The sequence below is a fragment of the Alligator mississippiensis genome, chromosome 2, assembly GCF_030867095.1.
Source record: "Alligator mississippiensis isolate rAllMis1 chromosome 2, rAllMis1, whole genome shotgun sequence".
NCBI classification, from domain to species: domain Eukaryota; kingdom Metazoa; phylum Chordata; order Crocodylia; family Alligatoridae; genus Alligator; species Alligator mississippiensis.
Window position 1 is genome coordinate 3,745,803 of NC_081825.1, and position 25,212 is coordinate 3,771,014.

Below are 25,212 nucleotides of genomic sequence, written 5' to 3' on the forward strand. Positions count from 1 at the left end.
GGGATGGGACTGGGCTGTGCCAATGCAACCCCTTAGGGTCCTGGCTGGAGGGTCTTGCCCCTGTGCTCAGCCCAATGCTGCATAGGGGGCAGGAAGGGATTTCACCCCATGCTCAGATTGGTGCACACTGGGGGAAAGTGGGGGTTACTGTCCTTTATAGCAAGGGGCACAGCCTTTACCTGGGTCTTTTGAGTGTATTTTATCAAAGCAGGACATTTGCCACCGTGGTCCCCCTGCTTTCCCTGTGCCAGGCTGGGGGTCTTACATCTTGTGGCCGTGTCAGTGTTTGCTGAAGGCACGGGTTTCCTTCCCTCCCCTCCTGCATGCTGTCCTGGTTGAGGTCTGGCCAAGGGTTGCCTTTTATTTTTTTTAAATCTGGAATTGCATTTCTGGTCCAAATCCTCCCCCAAACCCACAGATGAGTTGGAATTTGGGATCAGAGAAGGGTCTGGTGCAGGTGTGCAGAAAAGCAGCTGGGATGATCAGGGTAAAGGAGTGGTCATCTGGTCAGAGCAGGCAAGGAGAGTGAAGCTGGCTTTGTCTAGCAGCACAAAGGCCCGGAGGGCAGCTGGTCGCTGTCTGTAAACCTATCAGGAGTTTAAATTGCAGAGAGGAAGATGCAAAGCTGCAGTGGAAGTGAAAGCACTGCATTGGCCCCCAAAATCTAGACTCAGAAAATGAGGGTTGAAGAGAGCTCAGGAGTCGCATCTATCCAACCCCTGCTGCAAGCAGGACCAGCCCAAACTACATCATCCCAGCCAAGGCTTTGTCTACCAGGGTCTAAAACACCTCCAAGGATGGAGACTGCACCACCTCTCTGGGGAGCCTGTTCCAGTGCTTCACCACCCTCCTTGTGAGAAAGTTTCTCCTAATATCCAACCTCAACTTCCCTTGCTGCAGCTTGAGCCCATTGCTCCTTGTCCTGTCATCTGCCCCCACTGAGAACATCCTAGTAGCTCCTTGGGGCTGCCCCAGATTGGATCTGTGTTATCCGTGGGCAATGACACCTGCTCACATGGAGTCTGGAAGGCGCTCGGCGGGCCGGCTCTGAGTGCAAGGAGCTGCATAATTTTAGGCCTAGGGTTTCTCCCTTGCAGGGTTTCTCCCTCCCAGACTCCCCCTCTGTCGCCCTTAACATCTTCTCTTCTCGTAGGGAACCCTATAGTATAGAGGCTCCCCCTTGACCCTTCACCCCATCCTGTTAGCTCTAGCCCAGCTTCCCAATCTACCGAGATCCTGCCGAGTTGTGCTCGCACCCTCCAACATGTTTGCAGTCCCCGTTTCAAGAAGCCCTGGCTGCTTTTCCGGTGAGAAAAGAACCGGGCACAGCAGACAACTTTTGGACGGAGCTTTTGATCCTTGAACACCATCAAAGCCAAAAGCTTAGCTGGTTTAAGAAAGGGATGGGAGGTCTGAGCAAGTAAAGAAACCTTCCCCATTATTGTCAAACCATTTTTTTTTTCTGAAGGGATATAAGCTCTTGGGGTTCAGGGCACTTGTCCAATTTCTGGGGGATGAAAGTGAGGAGACGGCTTCTTTCCTGGGTAGCTGGTTTTGTAGTTATCACCTAGAGTTTCTTGTGCCATCTTTTGGGGTGATCGTAATTATCCCCTAGACTTTCCTGTGTCATCTTCTGGGGTGTTCATAATTATCCCCTAGACTTCCTTGTGCCGTCTTTTGGGGTGTCCATAATTATCCCCTAGACTTTCTTGTGTCATCTTCTGGGGTGTCCGTAATTATCCCCTTGACTTTCTTGTGCCATCTTTTGGGGTGTCCGTAATTATCCCCTTGACTTTCTTGTGTCATCTTTTGGGGTGTTCATAATTATCCCCTAGACTTCCTTGTGTCATCTTCTGGGGTGTTCGTAATTATCCCTTAGACTTTCCTGTGTCATCTTTTGGGGTGTCCATAATTATCCCCTAGACTTTCTTGTGCCATCTTTTGGGGTGTTCATAATTATCCCCTAGACTTTCTTGTGCCATCTTTTGGGGCGTTCATAATTATCCCCTAGACTTTCTTGTGTCATCTTCTGGGGTGTCCATAATTATTCCCTTGACTTCCTTGTGCCATTGTTTGGGGTGTCCGTAATTATCCCCTAGGCTATCTTCGTCCTATCTTCTGGGGCATCCAGTACTAGTCATGGCTGGGACCAGCTTAGGAGGATGCATCTAATGTGGTAGTTGCACTATAAATGCCATAGGGAGGGTATGTCTACAAAGTCCTATGCTGTGCCAGGCAGAGATGATTGAGCCAGTTTGGGGATTTTGGCAGGGAGCGGCGGTGTGCTGTGCTGTACAGACCCTGCATCGCATTTATCCGAAGCAATGGTCCGAGAGCAGAGGCTGGGCTGCTCCGACTCGACTCTGGATGTAGTTTAGTGTTGAAGTCAGGTTTGGGTTTGACGGCGGTCCAGGGCTAGGATTTCCTTTCATTAATTCCAAAGCTGTTCTTGTGGGGTCATGACCACACATCAGTCATCCCTGAATTGCTTCCCCCATTTCGGGCTGGATATGGGGAGCTCTTCTTTCCCTGCGGCGGGTTTGGTCTGGAGTGGAAATGGGACAAATCCAGGGGTTGGGGACCGGGGGCAGCAAATCCAGAGCCCAAGAAACCAACGGGGCAGGAGCCAGGGGCAAGCTGGAAACACGGGGGGACGTTATCAAGGGACCTGCACACATGCGAGCTGGAGACATGGTTTCAGAGGGGACATGGACTCCAAAGTCACTTGGACATTTTAATCTCTGATTTAGCCCCGGAGCTCAATGCTAAATTTGAAAGGATCAAGGGGCGGTGGGTGGTGATGTCTTCCAGTGCTTGGGGCACCAGACCACGTAGCTGAGAGGACGGAGCAGGGGGTGGGTGGCACATCACGTGGCCCTGTGAGCAATGAGTTGCCCAAAGCCCACTGTCTCTGTGTCGTGATGATAATCATTCATATGCAATTGCTTTTGTGATCCCTGGGTGAAGTTCTCCCTTGCCTGAGATGGTCCCAGCACAAGAGTGGCATCAAGAGGGGTCTACTCACAGACCCTAGGGGAGAGTGGGAAGGGGTTGTCGGTAGGAAACCCCTTTACAACATGGCCCCAGCTAACTGGAAAATATGGGACTGTTTAATTCAACGAGGTCTGCACGCGATTAAAATGCAGGGGGCCAGCTCGAAGGGCTGGAGACGATTAACGTCCTACTTTCTTTGGTAACAGCTTGTTAAAACCCAACCGTTTATTTTTATATACGGGTCGCCGGGCAATGAACATTATCAAACCAAACCCCGGGCTAGCCAGGTCTCGAGATGGAAAACCATCAGCTCATCTATCAAACCAGCTTTCCTCCTCCCCTCTGAGATATAGCGCGCCCTTTGCAGCTAAATCAGCCTCTTCGTCACCTCGAAATGATGGAGAATCCAGAGTCCCTGGCTGAAGGGTAAATAATCGGTGCAGTGCGGGGCGTGTTTTTTCACTTAGCCGGGGAACGGTGTCTGGAGCACGGTAGCTAATAGGCATGCAGATCCTTAATATAGTTACAGCAGTCATCAGCATGGTGAGATCCTGGAGCAGTTTCCCTGTCGGAGTCATGAAGGCAGATGGCTGAGACCAGTAGTTTTCAACCTGTGGTCCGGGGGTCCCCTGGGGGTCCACCGATTATGCCTAAGACGACTACGCTCAATCAAAAGTATGTGAACACCCACACTTACCGTTCAAAGGGGTCCTCACCTCCCTTCGAAATTTTTTAGGGGTCCACAAATGAAAGAAGGTTGAAAACCACCGGTGTAGCTCATTCTTATGATAGACCTTGAGCAGCGTCTGAAGGGGGTTATATATAGGTCCTCGGTGCTTACGGTAGCAGGGGGGCGGCTCTGATGCTCCAGGAGGTGCCTCGCAGTCCTGTGTTCCTAGTAACTATTACCTAAGAGTGCATCTTTCATCCAAGGACCATGCTGACCATTAACGGGCCTTGTGAGGTCATTAAGGAGCGTATCCTGCCATGCAACGAGCTTGCAGGGGACAGTAAGGAAATCCAGGTCATGCTCACCTATCAGGAGTCTGGCAAAACCAGCTTCTTTGAACAACCTACTGGCAATGATGGTCATGACAACAAGACATCCCCATGCAGCCCCTTGCACTTCCTCGAATTAGCGGTACAGGAATGGTGACGCGCCTGAGCCTTCCTGAATCCCACCAGGGAAAGATATCAAATGTCTGGCCCACTGGCTGGATCCGGTCTGTGGCGTGTCATACTGGGGCTGCCTGGGATGCTACACTGGTGCAGCCAGCACCCAGGGGCTATTGCCACTGCCACCCAGCCCACCTTCTTCCCATGGGTGCATTTGTGGATTTTGGTGGCTGCTGGAGATGTGGGCGGATCTGGTATTTTGAAAGTGGGGGGCACAAGAGCCGCAACCCATGCATAGCCAATGTGAACGCTGCCGACTCCTAGCAGCACTTCCCCCCTTCCTGCACCCGGAGGTGTAATTAGCAGGATTTGTGCCTGCTGCAGAGGAAGAACGGGATGGGAGGGGAGGGAGGGGACGTGCTGTTGAGCACTGGAGGGGAGGGAGAGCCAAATCTGGGAGCGAGGAGTCTTACCTGCTTCAGGGACTCAATAATGTCCGCAGCTGCTCCTGCCACAGCCCACACTCCATACAGGACCCAGGTGTCCGGGAAAGTGGGGAATCAGTGCTGAAAGCTTTTGAGCTACACAGTGGAAAGGGGATTCACCCCTGGCTGGGGATGTGATTTGCCGGCAGTCAGGAACAGGAAAGGGGACCGGAGTAGCAGCGGTGTTAGCCCGTGTTTGCTAGTTGGACCAGCGTCGCAGCTCTGGCAGGGAACGTGGGCTGCCAGCTGATTGAAGATCCCTGCATTTGGGGCTTTAATGCATTTGAATTCAAATGGGAAAGATGCTCGAAAGGGCTCTAGGACATGCAGACACCGGTGCTGGTGAGCAAAGACGGTGCAATTTCCTTCCACCATTGGAAAGGAAATAAAAAAAACAAAACACCCAGCTGCTTCAAAACCATTTACAGACATGCTTCATTGTTCAATGAAATGATGTACAGACATTAATTTTGTTTCAACTTATAATGGAATAAAATATTTACAGGTTTGGGGGTTTTTTCTCTTCTTTTCCCCGCCCTTCTTTGCTCCTAGCTGACCAACCGCAGCAACAAACCAAAAGAAAAATAGCTCCAAGGATTTTTTTTTTTTTGCAGGAAACCTGAAAAAATGTCTTTGATGTGATTCAAAAGCCATTTTTAAAAATCAATTTGCTTCCAATGAATCACGGTAGTCTCTTTGTGCCCCGGTTGCCATCTGTGCAGGATGGGGGTGACGGCACTTTTCTGGAATCATGCACGTTACATTTGGGTTTCACGTGAAGGCAGTGATGTTGTGTACAATCAGTCATAGGATCCTTGAACAGCTGGGCCGGCAGGGCCCTCGGTGGGGGGCCACATCTAGTCCAACCTGCTGCCCAAGGCAGGTTCTGCTCTGTCTAAACCATCCGATACAAGTGCTGGTCTTGGTTATAAGTAAAACTGCACATCTGCCAGGCACCTTGCCCCAAACATGGAGATCACCCTGACCTGCCATGGGTACCACGAGGGGCTGAGGGCTGTCACCATCCTGCTATTAGGACAATGGGAAGATCGCTGTGCAAACGCCAGCATCCTCGCTGAAGCTGCTGCTTGATGTCAAGAGTTGAGAGGAACTGGCTGCCGGCCGGCTCCAATGGTGCCACCATCTCAACCAAGCAGCAGCCCATTTTCAGGTACGTTGTTTTGCCCTCAAAGCAAGGAAAAGAAAGCAAAGGATGGAAAAGGAGAGCCGTCCCAGCCTGCTGCCTGCGCTCTGCTGCAGCGAGACCTGCAACGTCTGCGGGCGGATCTGTGGCTCCAGGATCGGATTCTTTAAGTCACCTCAAAACCCATCCAGGAGCCGCGGGGTAGAGATCATCCTCAAATCGATCCCACCGACACCATTGCAAGGACAAAAGTGGTTTGTTAAAATGCACCGGAGCGATCGATCCAAGGAAGAGGATCATGCAAAGCACGCTCTCCTAGCAGCACCATCATTTAGGACCAATTAAAAAATCTTGTTTCAACCTGAAGCCAAAAGCTCCATTTCATTTTTGGAGGTTTTCAACCCTTCTGGAAAATGAACTTTGCCAAATTTCCAAAGGACTGCATCTTATTTAAATGAAAATTTGAAACCTTTTGCTTCAGGAATATCAAGAAATTGCAATTTTTACAATCCCCTCCGCCACCCCCCATTTTTGGGGCAAACTTGCATTTTGGACAAATAGATTATTCATGCAATTTAATTTGCATGACTAATTTATCAAACCAAATAATTTGCATGAATAAGCTCTAGCCAATTCACCCTTACAACCTCCTGGAAGGTGCTTCATTGCTGAGGCCATGTAGGCACCTTGGGTATCTGGTCTGTAAAATGTGTTTCGTGTTTCTCTGTAGTAGCAGCCAGTAGAGCTTGTTTCTGCAGTCCAGGTAGTAGCAGTCTGGTCTGGTGGGTTCAAATCCAGCTGCTAATCTCGATGGTTGAAGGCTGCACTTCAGGCCTGTCTCTTGTGGACATCAAGGGCTGATGTCTATGCAAGCAGATTTCAATGAGGTTATTCCAGTGTAGACCAGCTGAGGATCTGGCCATGGGTTGGTGCTACTGGGGTTGGTACTGGGTTATTCTACTGGGGTTGCTACTGCTCCTGGGATTGCTAATGGGGACTATACCTGCTGAGAACAGGCTTTCCCAGGTGTATTTAATGTCTGTGCATGGGGATATAATACACTGTGGGGGGAGCACAGAGGCAGCACAGTTTTGAGGTCTGGCTCTTCTTGAGCAGGCCTGTGGGTCTCCAAGGGAGCTGGGAAATTATAGACGTGTGTGTGTAGTAGCAAGCACCAGACCCCATATTTAAGGCATGCTTGTAATGTAGTTTTGTGAGGCTGGAAGGAGAAGGGGGATACGTAACTCTTCACCGATCACCGACACAGGGCCTGGGAGATGGATGTGCAAGGCCCAGGGGTGCAGGGTGATGAGCGACCATAGCCTGGAGCTATGGCCCAGCCGGTTTTGAGAAGAGGGTTTGAGCGGGGCAAGAAGCGACGAAAGTGCCCATTGGCGCCGGGAAACTGAGGCAGCAGCCGGGGCAGCTTCAGGGGGTGTGGAGGGAGGATGAAGAGCATTTGCTGAACTATTCTGATGCTTGGCAGTCTGCGCCTATAGGAAAATGCCCCAAATGTGCCGGGCCTGAGCTTGGAGTCCATCAGCGGTGAGCCGTAGGCAGAGAGGCGCCGCGTGGGTTAAACCGTTTTGCAGCAAAGGGCCTTTCCTGGCCCCTCCGCCCCTCGATTCCAGCGCCGTAAATCATCCAGACCTTGACGGGGAGATTGCTGCCAACTTGGACAAAGGACTAATTGCTGTGATAGGAGGCTAGTTGCTCTGATTGGGGATTTGGGGTAATGGAAGTCAGGTCTGGGTTTATATAAATGTTATGCCAAGTTAATGCATGAATGGAGATCAGCGCCGCGCGCCTTTATTAGCTCGCTGATTGTGCTGAGCCCGTGCCAGCCGCGCTCGCCGGGCTGAAAGGGAAAGTCGGGGCGGGGAGGAGGGGGAAGTGCCCTGGTGGGTTTTACAATAACAATAAAACTCCCTAATGAAGAGGGGGAAATGTATGATCATTACTTTCATCCATGCAAAAGCTGTGCGCATGCGCACGCATGCACGCACATGCACGTGCATCTCTGGGATGGCTCGCACAGATGGGGCCTGCTGTTCGGAGGCGCTTTGTGCTCCTTAGGAGCTGCCGGCTACTGCAAGGAGGAACAAAAGGCTGCTGGAGGGGGACAAAAGAGGCCGATACCACCCAAGATAGAGCTTTCTCAGTGGGGTTAAGCGGCTTCTGTGCCAAGGTTTTAATGGGGTTTTCAGCTGGGGCAGGAGAGAGCCGGGGATGCACTGCTGCTAAATGCTTCTAAGCCATGTCCTGCATCATGTATAATGCCAGGCCTTGAAATCTGGGACGAGGCAAGAAGCAGCAGTGGGGTTGAGGGGCTTGGGGGCAGAGATGGAAAAGGCCCGGTGCATCGTCCGGTCTTGCACTTCCCATGCAGGAGGGATGCTGACGATCCCCTTTCCCTCCAGCTCGGCCTCGACTCTGTCCGAGAAGCAGGGCTGCTGTTTCTCATTAGCTGCTCCCTGGTCGAAGAAGAACGGATCCGTTTTCGTGCATCCCCCACCCCTGAAGAAAATAGATTTAAAAACAAAAAGAGAATGAATTTTGCTTCTGTTCCCAGCGGCCTTTTGCAGCCTCCTGGTCCAACTGCGGAGCAGCTGCAAAGAGAAAGTGAAAGCAGCTGAATGACGTGCCAACAAGGCCCTGGGGATATTTGCTGGTGGGTATTACAAGCCCCAGCGCCCGGAGTCATGTGATTGTGGGAGAGGCGTCCGGTTTCACTTACAAGTAAAAACATGTTTAATCTCCATGGGAGGGGGCAGGGGACATGAAACCCAAAGACTCCCAAATCAGGCCAAGAAAAAGAGCTTGCTCCTAATTGTTTTTCTTTTACAAATCTCGTACATTTTGGAGGCCCTGACTCATATAATTTCTAAATGCTTGGGACTGGAAAGACAGCAGTGCCGCTAAGGGGGAAAGCCCCAGGCAGCAGGGCTGCTCCGTGCTTAGGTGCTTTGGCAAGGGAAACAGAGAAGGGTGTGGTATGCAGGAGATCCCGGATAGTTCATGGTCTCCACCGCCCTTGCAAAGAGGGGAGTTTGTGAATGAGCTGGGGTCATGCACGGCTGCTTGGAGTCACTGCAGTGCTCCAGCTAATGCAAACTGCTGCATGGATCATCCTTGACCATGCAACTTGGTGGGTCACAAGGCCCTTGGTCCTGCACTGGAACAGGCACCTGGAGAAGTGATGGAGTCTCCATCCCCAGCCAACGTTGCACAGACCCTTGGCTGGGACGGCTCATCCTGCCTTGAGCAGGGGGATGGACTAGATGTGACTGTATGAGGTTCCTTCCAGCTCAGCTTTCCTATGATCCCATGAGTGATCCAGGTTGTACTGCATGTAACTAGCTAGAAATGGTCGCTGGGTCACTTGTGCCTTGACAAAGCCAGGTCTGATGTGAGTGTCGGTCTTGGTGGGGTGGAAAGGGGTTGTCAAAGAAAAAAGTCAGGTCAAAGGTCTACCCAAGCCTAGAAGTCATTGAGTTAGCCTGGTGAGGAAGCAGCAGTTTCTACAACCAATGCCACAAGGTAGGGACATAGGCAGCATCCTTTCCCCACTACCTTTAACACCACAGAAAGCAGGAGAAGTTTCCGTAGGGTCGTCTAGACATGATCAAACACCAGATTAGCCTCATCTTCTCTTGAGAGGTCCTTCACTGGCTGAAGAAGCTTTGGTATCTGGCTTGCATCTCTAGCTGCCACGCTGGAGACCTCCTTTTGTCATTGCAGGGAGGGAATCCAGATTGTAGCTCTCTATGCAATGCACTTGTGACATGCAAACCATTTCAAGTTGCGGCACAATGTGTGCTCAGCATAGGCACATAATCCTACGATTACTCTGTGCCAACGATAGCAACCTACTGTTGCTGGTTGCTAACTGAGTTTGCTCCTCCAGTTGGAAGGCTGCAGATTATGGGTTCAAATCCTCTTTACCCTTCTGGGGTATGTGTGTGTGTATCATGCCACCACCAAAGTGAGCTGGGTTAGTAACATTCAGTGGAGCATGGAATAGTGCAATGGTGCAATAGTGCAGTAGAGCAATGGTGATATGCATTCACTCCACTTCCAAGCTGGTCCTGTTTCTATGCCATTTAATTTCCTGATTATAAGTCGTTACACAAATGGTGGGATTGCACAGATATTTTGGGGCTGGTGGTTGTCTGAGAAGAGAGGCAACCTACTCTCCCCTTGTGGAAAGACCTACAATTTCTGCAGATGGATCTTTGGCTCCAGGATTGGACTCTTAAATCACCTCAAGACCCATCCAGGAGCCGTGGTAGAGATTATTCTCTAATCAAGGGACTGCTGAAGACTGTTCCTTGTGTTTCACCATCCTGCTTAAAATAGATGGATCTCAAGTTGGGAACGAAGGCAAGATCCTGTTACTTAGGGGGCTCCGACCTACCTCATGAGCAGTCACGGTCCCATAGACTGAAATGGCTTGTATGAGCTGTCCATCACCCAGTGATGACTAGCAAAGTGTACTGGCGGCTTGGGCTGGTACGGGGCAAGAATCATCCTAATCTGATGAGCCCTTGTCTCTGTTGCAGCCTCTGGAGGTTACAACAGAACAGGGAAAGGGGATGAATTGCTCACAGTGGCAATCCAATGAGTTCTTGTGAAACCAGAATAACCAGAATAAACCAGAACAGCCCATTGGGTTCACATTTTGGGACCTAAATGATGACCCTGGGGGATGACAATGCCAGCGTACCTAGTAATTAGCAATGTTTTTTATCACACAGGGTGTGATGAGCTTGTGGAACTCGTGACCACAGGATATTGCAGAGGCTGACAATTTACCCAGGTCAGAGGGAGATTGGACACATTCATAGAGGATCGGCCTATCAGTGGGTATTAAATGCAATACCTAGGGCTGCAACCTCCACATGAAGCTTTCCTGGGCTTCTGAATGCCGGAAGGTGCAGAGGAAAGGGGCAGGGCATGGACCTGCCATGCTCTTCTCCTCAGCATCCACTCTGTGCCTCTGTGAGAGACAGGCCTCAGGGCTTTCTGGGCCTGGGCCTAGCCCCATAAGGCAACTCTGAAGTTCTGTGGTTTTATCCTTCCTTGCTTATTGCACTGCTGTAGAAAGAGATCTAGACAAATGCAACAGTCCACAATGACATTTCTGTCCTTTCAGTCACCACAAGCAGTTGCAGGCTGCACCCGTTGTTGACTCTTGGATGCATGTCAGGACAGGAGAGGCAAAACACTTTGGGATTGGAAACACGGCAGCATCCTACCAGTGTTGCAGTCAGCATCCTACTGGTGTTGAAAGGTAGCACACAGGTGTTGCATCTCTCCCAGCTGGGATAAGTCAGCCAGTTCTGGTGGCAAATTAACCTTGAAAGAATCAGGGGTAAAGCTCTACTGGGAGAAACTGCACCGACCCTCTACTGGGAGAAACTGCACCGACCCTCTACTGGGAGAAACTGCACCGACCCTCTACTGGGAGAAACTGCACCGACCCTCTACTGGGAGAAATTGCACCGACCCTCTACTGGGAGAAACTGCACTGGGTTAGGTTTTGTCCATCTACATCCATCCCATGAGAGCTGTTTGGTAAAGACAACCGTCTCCCCCACTGCCTAGCAAGGATGCAGCATAATAGCTGCTTATTATGTGAACTACTACAGGATAGTTGCATGTTTATCTGCTCCCGTGCTAGTGTCATCAACAGTCAGATCTGATTTAAAATACGCTATGACAAACGTCTCTCTCTCTCTTGAATGGGTTTCTAATTGTCTGTGTCTTCTTTTTCACCTCTTCTTGTGTGAAGGGGCAGGTGTAGCTGTTCCTGATTCACCTTCTCCAGCTAGTTTGTTATGTGGTATACACCTATCGTCCTTGCAGAAGGAACAATTTCAGGGGTTGGGCATCCCTTTCATAGTAGAAAAATGAACTGGAACCACAAGATCACAGTGTTGGAAGGGGTCATCTAGTCTTACCATTGCACAGATGCGAGGTGGCTTGCTAGTTTTCTTAATTCCCTGCTTCCATGACTCTACGGGGCTTTTCCTTAGCCATTGCATCCTTTTTAAAAGGCTCCAGATTCTTTAAAGATGGGCAGCAGACAGTTGGGTCTAATTGCCATCTTCCATGCAGACTGGTGATGTCTCTCTATTACCCTCTGCTCACCCTACTCCCTGGCTGTTTCCATTCATTGTCTCCAGGTTTAGGCTGAGGTGCGAAGTTTTTCAGGGAAGAGACTATATCACTGCATGCTTCCTACTCAGCATGCCTGAACAGTGAAGAAGTAGCCATAGATCCTAATGATCAGGCATCTTTTGGATAAAATGGGACCAGCTCCAACTATATCATCCCAGAGCCTCGGCTGGGATGATGTAGCTGGGGCTGGTCCTGCTTGGAGCAGGGGGGTTGACTAGATGTGACCTCCAGAGCTCCCTTCCAGCCCTCCTTGTCTGTGATTTTAGATGTCTTAGGATTAAGGGGGCCTAGTGCTGTTCCACCAATGATCTACAAGCACTTTGGAAAGTGAGACAGGTACCATTATGGGTAATTTATGGCATCATGATGCTAAGTGACTTTTCCAAGCTTATATGGCAGGTCAAATGCCACCTCTAAGAATAGAGCCCTGCTACCCTCAATCCTATGCAGGTGGCCATCCCAAGGGACCTTCTTGTCACTCCCCAAGACTCAGTCACTGGGGCTATGTTCTAGCCATTGGGTTTGTCCTGCAGATCTTCGAAGAGGCTCAGCTTTGAATGCAAAATGTGTGCTAGCAGCAAAGCTATCTTCTTTTTGGGGTAAGTCCTATAACATCTGTCTGCTGGGGTTCATACCTAAGTGAATCCTCACCGTACCCCTGCGGGGTAGGGCAACAGTATGACCAGAGCTGGGCAATCGTTTCCAACATAGACTCTGTGTGTGTATGTGTGTGTGTGTGCATGTGTGACATTTTAGGATTACAACATTCATAGATTAATATGTAAATTTGATAACCATTTGACTGCTTCCAGGGAAGCTGCATAGGTTGACTTTAGATCACCTTTAAATGATCTAATTGGGCAATCATTCACAATTTGGCTGCCACAATAACAACCCGGACTCTCTTTGCTTCTCCATTTATGGAGTAGGTGTTCGCATTTTCCATGAAGTGCCTGGATATGATTCAGGGCGGACCAGATCTTTTTTGGTAGGTCAAATGGTGGAGCTGTGTGTGTGTGTATGTGTGTGTGCGTGTAAAAAGAAGGTATGCCAACATTGCAACACTTTTCACCTTTGCTACGGTTTTTCCCCATCATTCGGCCTAAAAATAGACACCAGGAACAACCAAAAAAAAAGGAAAGAAACTTTTTGAAAAAAAAGCGGCCATGTTCTGTTTTACGTTTCCCTGTAACAAAGCATCTTTCCGGCCCGACGCAACCTGACGTCTCATTTTGAAATTCATTTAAATAGTCAGGGAGGGAAAAAAAAAAGAAGAGAAAAGCTCAACGTGGACCTCAAACAACTCATTTCTGAGTTGAACAAATGCTGCTTCGTTGTTTTTGGAACTGCTGGAGAGTGGAAAAGTCCATTACTTGCACAATCCTAATGATCGCCCCTGTTTTAGACCGGGGAAAACCCAGAGCAGAGAGACCCAATGATTTGCCCTGTAGCAGGGCCTGGCTTTGATCCCGGAGCCCCCCATCCAAGGGATGAATGACGAGCGCGCACGCGTGTTGCCAACCATGTCAATCTCCAGCTTCCAAGTTGAGCGCCTTCTCGCCGCCTGCCTTGCTTCTGTCTGGTCAGCGGAGGGAATAAATAGCTTTTCCCAAGTCCCCCTGTGCCATCTCCAACCAGCGGGGAGTTCAAGTTACATTTCTCTCGTTCTATATATGTATTTTGTCCCAGAAAAAACCCGAAACAAAACCCTGATCTTGAGAATTTTTTAAACTTGTTAATCATTTCCATCCAGCGCGCTAACTGAGACTAATAATAATAATCATATCGATGGCCGCGGGACATTTACTTTGGCCTCGGCCGTGGCAGGGACGCTCCGAATTTTGGCGGAGCTGGTTCAGCACATGGGGGAATGTTCCATTCAGCCGCCTTGCCGGGACCTCTGTAATGAAGAGTGGATGAAAGAGGGGGAGAGAGAGAAAGAAAAAGCGAGGGCTTCTACTTCTCCCCCCTCCCGGCTTACATTTCTCCTCGCACACACTTTGCAAACCAAATGTGGGAACAGCAAGTCAGATTTTCCTCAAATAAAACAGCCCGACCGCATGTAACGTGAAACTGCAAGCTAATTACATGTGAAAGGCTACTAGGTCAATATTGCCTTGTTAACCTTGTCAGGCTGATGAGGTCAGGAAAGCTACTGTCGGCCTCAGGGGTCTGGAGGGGGGAAAGGAGGGGGGCCGCGGAGTTGTCCTTGCCGCGGTTCCCGCTTCGTGCTTCATCTCCGGGCTGCAGACTGAAATCCGTGTGTTGCTACTCTCAGAGCACGTCTACACGAGACACTTACTGCGCAGTAGCCTAATAACCCAGCGCAGTAGCATGCCGGTCAAAAACCGTGTTAATACAGTACCCTCCAGTGTTATTAGGCTACTGCGCAGTAAGCGTGAAAAAAAATCCGTCTGCAAATTACTGAGCATTGAATTAGTACTTGATTAACCAAGTACTACACTTAATGCGCATTAACTAGAGTGCATTCATGAATGTGTAGACCTGCCCTCAGCTTCCCAGCTACCTGCCTAGGCCTTCCCTGCTTCTTCTAGGATGTTTTAAGGCTAAGGGGCCTCAGAGTGGACATAATTATGTCAGTGGGGTGTCTTTTGGGTTGCACCTGATGCAGGGGACAGTGGTGGGGTAGGCTTCCCTGTCTCTGTGGATGGAGTGGGCAGGCGCCTGTACTTGCCACTGGGGCTTCTTGAATGAATTCACCTAAGGAACAGGATTTCTTAGGGTGATCTCTTTTCTTGCATCAATGGTGTAGCTGGGGATAAAGTTAGACAAGCTTTCAAATGCAAGACATCCTCCATAAGGTCTTGGTTGGGGAGGAGAGTAGAGGCTGTGGGAACTGGGCTGATTCAGTGTGCAGAAGAGAAGACGGAGGGAGATTGAATAGCAGCCTTCACCTCCCTGCAGGGGGGCTGCAAAGAGGATGGAGCCGGGCTGTTCTCAGGGGGGACAGATGGCAGGACAAGGAGCAATGGGCTCCAGCTGCAGCAAGGGAAGTTGAGGTTGGATATTAGGAAAAACTTTTTCATAAGGAGGGTAGTGAAGCACTGGACCAGGTTCTCCAGAGAGGTGGTGCAGTCTCTATCCTTGGAGATGTTTAAGCCCCAGGTAGACAAAGCCCTGGCTGGGACGATGGAGTTGGGGCTGGTCCTACTTGGGGCAGGGGGTTGCACTAGATGTGACCTCCCTTCACACCCTCATTGTCTAGGGCTCTATCTCTGGACCATCACTGCTACAACATCGCTCTGATGCTACCTAAGGAACCAGGGCACTTTCGGAGGCAAACCCAATCCCATCTTTCCCAGACACTCAATGCTTCTCTGTGATTTTTCTTTCCTTGCAAGAAGGTTTTTTGCTCACCTGCTTTATCCCTACCAGTCCTTTGATGCACCATAGCACAGAAGAGAGCAGCGACCACATACATACAATCCCTGGGCATTTCACTGCCATCAGGCCTTTGGTCCTGTCCCCCCCAACCTCTGAAGGGAAAATTCACTGTTGTAGCATTTTCAGATAAGAAGGATTCAAATAAATGTGGAAGGTCCTCTGACCATCAGCTGTTGCTTGACATAGTATGGCATTTCCTGCTTCTTCTTTTGCACCTCCAGGGGTTTGGATGTGCTCTGTAGGACATGAGTTTTACTTTGAAATGTGGAAATGCTTCATTAGTGTTATTGGGATAGCAGGGCTGGGGAGCCAAGGGTGTCTGGCCTTTGGAGACGGGTGAGAGCAGGGTAGAGGTCATCGGGGAGGCCCATTGGCTTGGATTTTCTTGCTGAAGCCATTAGCAGTAAAACAGTTAAGCACTGCCTTCACTCTCCATTAGGTTTCTGCGTCACTGTTGCATTGAGCTAGAGGGGAGAATTTGCACCCCTTGATACTGTTTCAGCCTCTTTGCAAACTCAAGCAGGCTCTGCTACCTCTGCTTACCCTTTTTCAGTGGGATCGTCACACTCAGAAAGAACAGGAGCATTAAAAGAGGAGGGGGTTTGAGGGCGGCGAAGCCTGTAAAGCACATGGAAAATCCTCAGGCACGTAAGTATTGCTCCAGAAAACAGGCGTCAGATTCTTTTCATGCCGAGTGTGACCAGAAACTCAATGCCTAAATAGCTCTTGGTTAGTTTAAAGAAAAGAGCACGAGACAGCACGAGTGCATTGTGTGTGTGTGTGTGTGTGTGTGTGTGTGCGCGTGCACATGTGTGTATGTGTGTGTCCTCTGTAAGTCTGCAGTGACCCTGAAAACAAAATGGGGTAGGACGTGCTGTGGGATTAATTGCAGCAATGCATCAAGAAATCCAGCTCCAAGGAGATGCACCTTGCTCTCTGTTGCAACCCATGCCTCTTTCACCGGTGGTGCAAAAGCGGCTGAGGCCATGCCCCATCTTCCTCAATGTCGGAGCCTCGACATGCCTGGGCATTCAGCAACCCATTGAAGATGCAGAATAACCCAGATATACATGTCCCAGTGCCCAGTCCTGCTGCTCTGAACACTTTATATGGCCCTCGCAACAGAGGCTGTTGATCCTGCATTGGCCTCATCGGCTTTCTTCGGACCCCTGGATAAGGCAATCATGGAAGACGATCATCCTTTTCGGTGAGGGATTGCTGAAGACGTTATGGCCCACAGTCTTCAACAAATCCCCTGGGGTGTACAAACACGGGGCTTTTCCAATAATGCTTTACAAGATGCTCGTGGCTTCCAATCAAACGAGAAGTGATTTCTAGTCTTGGAGGCTGGGCTCGTAGCCTTTATTGCCTCTGTCTCCAGCTCTGCTTTCCTCCAGCAAGTCAGCACGAGCGAGGTAATCCAGGGCTAGGCTTTTGGGGGAACTGCATGGCAGGCCCCAGTGGGTCCTGGCACCTCACCTGTCTCAGGTGCAGGCTCCTTGCTTAGCTGGGTGCTCCTGGACTTGACTGCACTGACCCCTGATCTTCCAAAGGGACATGTTCCCTTGCATTTCCCCCGCCGCCTCTGCTTCCCTTCTTGCTCTCATTCCTTTAATTGCTCAGCTGCGTGGGGTAGGTCTGGTCTGCTGGGGCTGTCCACACTGAGCTAGCAGTAAGCTGCCTAGCTTGGCCCCTGGGAGCAGCACAGGCCTCCACACACAGCTGCCTCTTTTTGCCCAGCTTCTCCAGTGGGGTTTTGCAGGTTGCTCCCAGTGCTGCCAGTAGCAGGGCTGACTAGCTACCATGGACCCAAGCTGGCTTTACACGGCGCTCCAGGCATGGCAGAGAGTGCATGGATTAGAGGCTGATTGCCATGGTATAACTTTGGTATAACATTGGTATAACATTGGAATAACATTGGTATAACATTGCTTTAACGGTGGTATAACAGTGGTATAACAGTGGTATTAGTGGTATAACATTGTATAACATGGTATAACGTGGTATAACAGTGGTATAATGTGGTATAACAGTGGTATAACATGGTATAACAGTGGTATGATAGTGGTATAACAGTGGTATAATGTGGTATTACAGTGTATGATAGTGGTATAACATTGTATAACATGGTATAACAGTGGTATAACAGTGGTATAATGTGGTATAACAGTGGTATAACATGGTATAACATGGGTATGATAGTGTTATAACATTGTATAACATGGTATAATAGTGGTATTACAGTGGTATAACAGTGGAATAACATTGTACAACATAGTATAACAGTGGTATAACAGTGGTATAACATTGTATAACATGGTATAACGTGGTATAACAGTGGTATAATGTGGTATAACAGTGGTATGATAGTGGTATAACAGTGGTATAATGTGGTATTACAGTGGTATGATAGTGGTATAACATTGTATAACATGGTATAACAGTGGTATAACAGTGGTATAATGTGGTATAACAGTGGTATAACATGGTATAACAGTGGTATGATAGTGTTATAACATTGTATAACGTGGTATAATAGTGGTATTACAGTGGTATAACAGTGGAATAACATTGTACAACATAGTATAACAGTGGTATAACATTGTATAACATGGTATAACAGTGGTATTTCAGTGGTATTTCAGTGGTATAACAGTGGAATAACATTGTACAACATGGTATAACAGTGGGATAACGTGGAATAACAGTGATATAACATGGTATAACATTGGTTTAATATGGTATAACTTTGGTCCAATGGGGGAAGAACATCGGGCCCAAGCTCCAAGACTCAGCCCAGACCTTGCCTTTTTTGCACAGTGCCCGCAGCGTGTGGTTTAAACCAGTGCCAATACAGATCCTAGGGGAAAATCAGCAATAGATCTCGTGACCTGGGGACCCATTTCATCTGCACTGAAGTGAAGCAGCCCCCACGGTTAGAAACTCCTGCGGAGGCAGGTAGGATGCAACAGGAAAGCGCAGCGACCATCCCTGGTTGAGCCCATGTGTGTCTGCTCTTACTCCACAACAAGGTGGCCTTGCTCCTCTCTGGCTTCACCCACTTTCAGAGTGATTGAAGCTCTGAGGGAGAGATGCTTCCTTAGGGAGCAGGAGCAGGGATTTGCTGGCGGGTGCGTATGCCGGTGTTTCAATCACCTCTTCCTGTTTTCAGCGAGTGAAGCTGAACTACGATGTATCCCCAAGGAATTGAGGTTTCTCCTCCATTTCTCCTCCATTTCCCCTCCACTGAGCTGCATTGGGGTCAGGAAGGCATTTTCCCCCGGTCACTTTGGTCCGGATGGCTGGGGGGTTACTTTCCTCTGTAATGGGGGCACGGGCTTGGCCTGGGATCTCTCTATTAACAACTTTATATAGAAGCAAGATGTTGGCTGCTATGGTCCCCTGCTTTTCCTGGGGCAGGTTTGGGTGTGATGTCTGGTGCTGTGGCATGGTCGATGTTCATTATATGAAGAGTTTAGATGATGGTTTGTCTGGGCTGGTTTGGACAGGGCCTCAGGCAGGGGTTGGACTAGATGTAACCTCTGCAGGTCCCTTCCAATCCCACGTCTCTCTGTTTTTATGCTACTGTGGGATAAAGCAGACAGATGAAACCACTATAGTTGATCTGGCCTGACCATGGCAAGTCCCTCAGCCCTCATTTCCTTGGGTATCATTTTCATGTGGCCACGCTTTTATACTATATGTATACTATACGCTTTTATCCCTGTCTAATTTAGTCCAGCGCCTGCCATAGCATTTTCCATACAGTAGGCAGGCACGTGTCTGGACCAGTCCAATGAAACTGGTCCCAGTTTGGCTGTGAAGGGCCATGTCTACACGTGCACTTTAATGTGCATTAACTTATTTTAATGTGCATTAAAGCATCACTTAAAAACCATGTGCTCTAGTTAATGTACATTAAGACAGGCTAATGTGCATTTTCCTAGTACCTCACAATGGAGGTACTAGATTTAATGCGCATTAACTAAAGCATGTTAATGCACATGTAAACGCACCCAACAAGGTCTCTCTGGAGCAGATCTTCCATTGGCCTCTCCCTTGTAGAGGCAAGTCCCAAGCAGGGTTTAAAACATCATTAACCCCATTTAGCCCCGACACGCTGTTGTAAAAAGATAGTGTCAGGTAGGTCCATAATGTAAGCATGCCCATCCATGCCGTGGATGCGGGGCAGGAGAAGAAAACAGTGGTATTGATCCCTAACTCTTTGGTCTCTTTGCAACGGGGCTATTAGAGATGCGATGCTGGTCTCTCTCTGTCACTCGGGTCGGTTCAGGTCTGCGTGGCTTCCAGACAGGACTTCAGCCATGGTGTCCAACCTCTTGGCCTACCCGGGGGCAAGATGGATAGTGCCACCCATGGGACGTATGGCCCAAGCCCTTAGAATTCAAACCTGGGACTTAGCAGAGGGACACTGATGTCCTTGCTCTGACACAGACATCCTTGTGTGACCTTGTGCAAGTCCATTGATGCTTCCCTTCCCCAGCTGGATGCTGGGAGTAATAGCCCTGCTCTATCCCCTACGGAGGTGGGGAGGATTAATAGAGCCTGGAGACTCCTCCGGTTCTTCTCCCACCTGTTGGCAGGGAGCTGCCTTTGGCAGTGACTCAGTTTCCCCTGCTGTAGGACAGTGCTGTTCCCCCACCTTTTGCAAAGCCATCTCCCTGTGCTGGTTGGTGACTGTGCCTCTCTTTACCATGGTGCTGCCTGGGTCTGTTTTTGAAGCTGCTCTCCGAGCGATGGCTGTAAGACTGGAGGGGAAAGCCTAAGGGAAGCTGAGGCTTCAGGTTTATAGCAAAAAAACCCCTCCAAAACTAGCTAAAAATGAGTTCCAGACCAGGTGGGGACCTGCTCCAGGCCTCCCTCAGTGTGGGGAGAGCTGAGACATACAATGAAGAACAGCAAAGACTGGGGGTGGGGGGGTCTCATCCCAGCTCTGCCACTGGCTCACTTGGTATCCTTGGTCACCTCATCTATCTGTCACAGAAGCACTTTGAGGCTGTTTGCACAGTGGAGACCTCGGTTTTGCTTGGGGCTTCTACGTGCTCCTTTGATGCAACCCATATTGAGCTGTTTCACTCGGGGGCTCCGGACCAGCACTGCAGCATGTGCCCAGCCAGCTGGAAAGTAAGGCGGCACGGAGGGGTTGGCGGATGGCTTTGTGGTTGCAGCAAAAATAAACCAGCCCATCAAATAGTCATTGCCTGAGAGCCCTGCTGTCCAGGAAAGACGGCTCGCTGCTGCTGCTGCTACGGGGGAATAGGCAAACGCCTCGTTCTTGGGGGTTATCCACCACGTTCGTTCTGGTCGTGCCCGCAGGTCTGCTCAGAGCAGGGGCCCGGCATGCCTGGCGCTGTACGAGTCCAGAGGGGCGGGGACGGACTCAGCTTTGAACAAGGAGCAGCGTGCAGCAGCAGGGTGCGACACACGAGCCGTGCAAACAAGGCCCAAAGCTGATTCGTTTCACAGTTTCTCTGCACCGAGCCCCACGCAATGCAATGGGAAAACGTCCATGGGGTGCAAAATCTCCACCCAGTAAAGCTTCTGGTTGCTTTTTCACTGGAGAAAAATAGGTGTTGTTTTCTATGTGAGGATGCACCTCACTATCTGCACCCCCTTCTCAAAATCCTAGATCCTCCCGCTGCACGTTTCCATCCTCGGCAGTTTGTCATGGGTGTCTGGGATGGTTCAGACAGGGCCCATCCTGCCTTGAGCGAGGGGCTGGATGAGATATGACCATCCGTGGGCCGTGCCAGCTTGGTTTTGCTATCGCGCTCTGCAATTGTGTGAGTGTCCAGCAGCGAGAAGAAATGGCCTGTGCATTTTCTTTATGCCCGTGGTGCTCAGGGGCAGACGCAGCGATGCTCATCCAGATGCAGCGGGAAGGGTTGCAACCTCCTGGCTTTGGAAATACCACAAGAAGAGCTGAGTCTTTTCTTCTTATCCCCTTGCAGAGAGCTTGGACGAGGGCGTCGCTGCATCAATGACAGTAGCATCCACGTCCACGTATTTCTGGGACCCTCGTTAGGACGAGCGCACCCAGCACCCACAGACATCTCTCATTTCTTTCTCCCAAAGCCTTCTGGGGAGGCCCAAGCAGAAGGATCCACCGCAACAAGGGCTAGAAATGCCGAAGCTAAGTGAATAATTGGCTGTGAATAGTGTAGTCAGCACATTGAAGCTCTTCTCCTTGCAAATTGCATTTCCCCCGACTAAGTCTCCAAATAGTTTCACCCAATATTCCTGCAATTATGTGATTTTTTTTTGATACCGGAGCTGGCTGGGTTACTTTTGATTGGTTGAGTGTAACGTTACAGGCGCGGGTTTGCTTGATGGGGGACAGGGTGGGGGAGGACGAACTTGTGCTTCGGGTGCGGGGATGGGACTCTCCGGCTGTAGGGTCCACTTCCAGATAGCCCGGGTCACTTTAGCCTCCGTGCAAAAATACCCAGCCTCAGAGCAGGCGCTGTATTATGATGGGCCCTGATTCAACTGGGATTATCCCAGCCACCGGATTGATAGTGGATCCCTTAAAAAAAAAAAAAATGGGTTTTGGACAATATTTTCTAATTTCAGTCCTACAAATGTTCTTGCTGACAAATGGAAAGTGAATGCAATTAAAATAGATTTTTTTTTTTAATGCAAATTGAAAATTTTCAGAACATGTCCCCCCACCCCCACATACACACACAAAAAACCCATGCTGATGGGATTAATTTTAACTCTGATAGCAACACAGCCATGCAGAGAAGGACCCCTCCCCAAGACACGCACCCGGCACCGTGTCAGACGGGAGGAGGGAGGTTCTCTTGTTGTCATCGCAGCTCCTTTGTTCCCGAAATGAGAATGAAAATCCAGCAGGAGTTCAAATTCTGTGGTTTGGTGCAAGATGCCAGAGGAATGGGAAAAATGGCATGGAGAGAAAACCCTGCTCCACTGAGAAAACAATAATAAAGAGACTTCATCCGAATGGAATGGGCAGAAGCCTGGGGACCGCTCCGTGCCGGGCTGCCGTGTGCCCTCCAAAGGTTAACGGCGGGTGATGAATATGCTTCTGGGAAGCCCGCACGGCCCGCAGCACTGAATCAACCATGTCCTGCCAAGCAGGAGCTGTCTCTGGACGAACAGCGAGGCTGTGGAAACCAGACAGCAAAGCAGCATGTGCAGAGCTGGGTTTCACCCTGAGGTTGGCTCCAGATGCCCAGGGCTTGAAGAGTCGTCGGATCTCCGTCTGAACATGGCTGGGATGATGTAGCTGGGCCTCGTCCTGCTTGGAGCAGGGGGGTGGACTAGATATGACCCCCCTGAGCTCCCTTCCAGCCCTCGTTTTGTTATGATTTGATCCTATGACCCCAGCTGACTTCCTGCCCTTTGGGCAGGGGGCTGGACTCGATGATCTTCCGAGGTCCCTTCCAGCCCGAATGTCTATGAAATCTATGAAATCTATGATTTTATGATTTGATAGCAGCTTTCAACTCCCTGCAGGGGGGCTGCGAAGAGGAAGGAGCTGGGCTGGTCTCAGTGGGGGCAGATGACAGGACAAGGAGCAATGGGCTCAAGTTGCAGCAAGGGAAGTTGAGGTTGGATAGTTGGAAAAACTTTCTCACTGGGAGAGTAGTAAAGCACTGGAACAGGCTGCCCAGAGAGGTGGTGCAGTCTCCATCCTTGGAGGTTTTGAAGACCCGGGTAGACAAAGCCTTGGCTGGGATGATGGAGTTGGGGCTGTCCTGTTTGGAGGAGGGGGGTGGACTAGATATGACCTCTGGAAGTCCTTTGCAACCCTCAGTGTCCATGATTGTAAGACGGTGCTAGAGGAAAACGCACTCAAAAGATGACAAAGCTTCAAGGTCCTTCTCAAACTACATTAGCATCTCGGTTAGGGGGTCACTAACACCCCCCCCCCCCGGCTGATTTCCATCCATGCAGCATGATCAAGAAAGGACTTGTTGAGATCTTTCAAGGGAAACACAGGCTGGAGACCCAGGAGTTGTGGACAGGGTGGATGAAGTGCTGGCCGTGTGCCTGCTCCTTTGTCTGGTGGCAATGCCTTTTGACTCCTCTGTGCGGGGCACTGTGAGCACACACTGCACGGCGTAATGCCTGCCCCAAAGAGCTGCCACCCTGGCAGAGAGCGGGGCCTTGCAGAAGTTCATCCAGAGGATGGGAAATGAGAAAGACACGCCTTTCTGGACTGGCTTATATCTGAGTCCTCATTGCATGGAGGCACCTGGGGTGATGGGATGAAAGGATGCAGGCTCTCCTCAGTCCTTGGGTTTGAAAGCTTTCTGAAGGATTTGCTCTGTTTTCTCCTGGTCACCAGTGACCGTTCACATCTGAATGTCCTTTGGTCAGCCAAGATGGGCTCCCGCGGGGACAGCATCGGTGTGAGAGACCTGGGTTCTCCCCCCACCTCTGTCTCTGTCCCCTGCTGTGACTTCAAGCAAGTCACTTAGGAGAGCACTTTGGACAGTAGCTCCTTTTTGGGGGGTGCCCAGCTTGAGACGTGTGGGCACCCAGTGCCCCCGTTAAGGGGTTAGTCTAAAAGCATTTGGCTCTACCCCATCTCATGCCTTTCTACCCAGTTTGTAAAAGAGGAAGGGTAATGGCATTGATTGGAAAGTCCCTTGCGGTACACCATGACCCAGGACCCTTTACTTAGTCTGTAAAAGAGGAAGGGTAATGGCATTGATTGAAAAGTGCCTTGTGATACACCATGACCCAGGGCCCTAGGGTCAAGCATGCAGTGTGCATGGTGCTGTACAAAATAGCTGAAAACCAGGCTGTGCCCTGATGAGCTCCCGTGTGAAGCAGATGAAGGAGAGCAGAACAGAAGCAGGTATTGCACACCAGAGATGGGAAAGTGAGGAAGCAATGAAACCCAGTGACCTCCCCAAGTCTGTGGAGGAAACTTGGGGTGCAGACACACAACGCCTTTATTGCACGGTAAATCAGCTTCACTCCCTGGTGAAAGTGCAGCGGACACACTGCTCTAGTGGGAAATCTCCTCCAGAGTCAATTCATCCCTAGCAATCGTGCTGTGTGCCCACTTTAGCACGGGGACGCAAGCTGCACATCCAGACACCGCACAACCGCCTTCCAGCACGGGTGAGAGCGGCCAAGGGGCCAAGCACTTTGCAGCTTGGCTGTTCACCCCGCATGCCCAGCCGGTAGCTTCTGGGGTAGGATACCTGAATGAGCCAGTAACGTCCCGAGCGGATGTGCGGGGGCAGCTCCTACCACCACCGCCTCCTCAGTTTATGCCTTCCTGGCTCACGTTTATTAGCAGCATTATTAGCAGCTGTTGGCAAAAGACATCGTTTGTCAATGAGAACGAGAGGCGAAGCCTGGCTTTAATTTAGAGCCCGGCTCCGAGGCAGCTGTGCCTCCGGGTACAGTAGGCAGGCGCTGGCGAGGCCGCGTGCTCCGAGCCAGCCGCACAGCGCGGAGGGCCGGGGAGGTCTGCTTGCAATTTTCATTTTCCCCAAAGAATGCGCTTTCAAGGTAATTGCGAGTGCATATAAAAGGCCAGATCCAGCCCAGACAGGCCACGGCAGGGCTGCACCAGCCGGGGGACCCGTCTCCACCTTTGGCTTTAATTGCATATTGTGGTAATAGAGTGTTTGGATGGCTTCCCCCCCTGCCCTCCCCTCCCCTCCCTTCCCCTGAAGGGTTATAGCTTGTGAAAAATCACAGTGGGATGCCATGGGAATCTGGCCCATTTTCAGGCCCAGATGCCAGTCCCCGCTGCTCCATAAATACCTGTTGCAAAGTAAATTATGGGGCAGATTTGCTCAAGAGGCAGTTTGAGACGGTTCCCACCTTAGCGGCATTTCCCGTGCCCTGGGCTTGACCCTGGGGAGACGAGGA

The 25,212-nt window shown here is 50.2% G+C and overlaps 1 long non-coding RNA gene across 2 annotated transcripts in view; it reads left to right on the forward strand.

Moving 5' to 3' along the window:
* The first annotated feature begins 3,302 nt into the window (after window positions 1-3,302).
* The window catches only part of LOC132248462 (uncharacterized), a 51,234-nt gene continuing 29,324 nt past the window's right edge, over window positions 3,303-25,212 (forward strand). For both annotated transcript variants that reach the window (XR_009459657.1, XR_009459659.1), the window contains exon 1: window positions 3,303-3,420. This is a non-coding gene — a long non-coding RNA (uncharacterized LOC132248462). The remainder of the gene's footprint in view (window positions 3,421-25,212) is intronic.